The sequence below is a fragment of the Arachis ipaensis genome, chromosome B9 (genome assembly GCF_059453495.1).
Source record: "Arachis ipaensis isolate K30076 ecotype BB chromosome B9, ASM5945349v1, whole genome shotgun sequence".
Lineage (NCBI taxonomy): Eukaryota > Viridiplantae > Streptophyta > Magnoliopsida > Fabales > Fabaceae > Arachis > Arachis ipaensis.
The window spans coordinates 94,124,166-94,127,075 of NC_142444.1; the positions used below are offsets into that span (position 1 = coordinate 94,124,166).

At 33.9% G+C, this 2,910-nt stretch overlaps 1 non-coding gene across 1 annotated transcript; it reads right to left on the bottom strand.

Moving 5' to 3' along the window:
* Positions 1-2,360: 2,360 nt before the first annotated feature.
* LOC148545505 (small nucleolar RNA R71) lies at positions 2,361-2,468 on the bottom strand. Its single transcript, XR_015901659.1, has one exon. It is a non-coding gene; the product is annotated as a small nucleolar RNA R71 (small nucleolar RNA).
* Positions 2,469-2,910: the final 442 nt, after the last annotated feature.

The window sequence follows — 2,910 nt, forward strand, 5'->3', positions numbered from 1 at the left end:
GATTACAATTGTGCGTACCAAGTTGTTGGCACCATTGATGATCACAATTTCGTGCACCAAGTTTATGGCGCCGTTGCCAGGGATTGTTCGAGTTTGGACAACTGACAGTTCATCTTGTTGCTCAGATTAGGTAATTTTATTTTATTTTTAAGATTTTAATTTTCGAAAAAAAAATTTCTCTATTTTGTTCTTCAGAGTTTTTAAGAATGAATTCTAGAGTTTCATGATGATCTGTTGAAGTCTGGCTGGCTGTGAAGCCATGTCTAACCGTTTGGACCGAGGTTTCAACTTATCATCACAAGAGCTTGTTGATTTCTATCAATTTTGCTGTTGAATATAATGAACTGCTAAAGCTTGGCTGGCCATTCGCCATATCTAATGTTTTGGACCGAAGCTTTCACTGAAAGCTTGGCTGGCTAGTAAGCCATGTCTAATTCCTGGACCGGAGTTTTAGACTAACATTGCATGATTCTTGGAATTCTTATTAAGAATTTTGAAATCTTTATTCTCTTTTCAAAATAATTTTCGAAAAAATTACAAAAAATTTATAAAATCAAAAAAACCAAAAATAATTTATGTTTCTTGTTTGAGTCTAGTGTCAATTTTTAAGTTTGGTGTCCTGCATGTTTTATTTAATTTCTTGCAATTTTCGAATATATGCATTATGTTTTTTATTAATCTTGAAGTTGTTCTTGATGATTTCCTTGCTCTGATCTTTAAATTCTCTTGTTTTGTATGTTTTGTTGTTTCTCATATGTATTCTAAATTTGTTAGTGTCTCTAATATGAAAATTTCTTAGTTTGGTGTCTTGCATGCATTGTTTATTTTAGTTCTTCATGATTTAGTTTCATTTTGTTATTATTCTCTAAAAATTCAAAAATTTTTAAAACTATGTCTTTTCAAGTCAATAACACAGAGAATTGAAGATTCAGAACATTCAGCAGAGAAATTACACAGAAAAAGCTGGGCGTTCAAAACGCCCAGTGAGGAAGGAAAACTGGCGTTTAAACACCAGCCAGGGTACCTGGCTGGGCGTTAAACGCCCAAAAAGGTAGTATTTTGGGCGTAAAACGCCAGAATGGATACCATTCTGGGCGTTTAATGCCAGGATGGCACAAGAGGGAAGATTTTGTTTTCAATTCAAATCTTTTTCAAAATTTCATAATTTTTCAAAATCAAATCTTTTTCAAATCATATCTTTTCAATCATATCTTTTAAAAATCAATTCCTTTCCATTTTTTTACTATTTTCGAAAATCCTTGCTATACAATTAGTGATTTGATTAAAAAAAAAAAACTTCTTCCTTGTTAAGAAAGGTTCAATAATTGAATTTTAGAATCATATCTTTTAAATTTCTTGTTAGCCAAGTCATTAATTTTAAAAATCAAATCTTTTTAATTGATTGTCAATCATATCTTTTTAAAAACATATTTTCTCAATCATATCTTCTCAACCACATCTTTTTCAAAATAATTTTCAATCATATCTTTTCGATTTCTAATTTCAAAATCTTTTTCAAAATCACTTAACTACTTTCTCAATTTTAATTTTCGAAAATCATCAATCAATTTTTCAAAACTTCTTTTTATTAATTCAAATTTTTTTTTAATTTCGAAAATTCTTTCCCCCCTCCTCACACTCTTCTATTTAAGGGACTAACACTCCTCCTCAATGTGCAATTTGAACTCTCTCCCTCTTGATAAGTTCGAATTCTCTCCTTTCTACCTCCTCCTTCTATTCTTCTTTTCCTCTGACATCTCAAGGAATCTCTATACTGTAACATAGAGGATTCCATACTTTCTTCTCCTCTCTTTCATATGAGCAGGAGCAAGGACAAAGGCATTCTTGTTGAAGCTGATCCTGAACCTGAAAGGACCTTGAAGAGAAAGCTAAGAGAACCTAAAGCACAACTCTCTGGAGAGGACCTAACAGAAATTTTCAAACAAGAAGAAGCCATGGCAGCCGAAAACAACAACAATGCCAACAATGCAAGGAAGGTGCTTGGTGACTTTACAGCACCTACTCCCGACTTCTATGGGAGAAGCATCTCTATCCCTGCCATTGGAGCAAACAACTTTGAGCTGAAGCCTCAATTAGTTTCTCTAATGCAACAGAATTGCAAGTTTCATGGACTTCCATTGGAAGATCTTCATAAGTTCTTAGCTGAATTCTTGCAAATCTGTGACACTGTCAAGACCAATGGGGTTGACCCTGAGGTCTACAGACTTATGCTCTTCCCTTTTGTTGTAAGAGACAGAGCTAGGATATGGTTGGATTCACAACCTAAGGAAAGCCTGAACTCTTGGAAAAAGCTGGTCAATGCTTTTCTGGCCAAATTCTTTCCACCTCAAAATTTTAGTAAACTAAGAGTGGAGGTCTAGACCTTCAGACAAAAGGAAGGTGAATCCCTCTATGAAGCTTGGAAAAGATACAAGCAATTGATCAGAAGGTGTCCTTTTGACATGCTTTCTGAATGGAGCATCATAGGTATCCTCTATAATGGTCTGTCTGAACTGTCCAAGTTGTCATTAGACAACTCTGCTGAAGGATCTCTTCATCTGAAGAAGACGCCTGCAGAAGCTCAGTGAAAGAACTGAAGATTGATGGTTTAGAAGTTATAGTAAACTCTCGTTGCAAGTATAGTTACTAAACCAAGCAATCAACATTTCTTACAAACGTTTTGGTTGTCACAAGTAACAAACCCCTTTTAAAATTGATAACCGAGTATTTAAACCTCGGGTCATCTTCTCAAGGAATTACAGGGAGGTATGTTCTTATTATTGGTTATGAAGATTGTAAATTGGGGTTTTGAAGATGAGGAACAAGTAATTTAAATTGCAATTAAAGTAAGTAAAAGACTGTAATTTAAATAAATAACTGTAAAACACACTTTTGGAAAGGTATGAGATA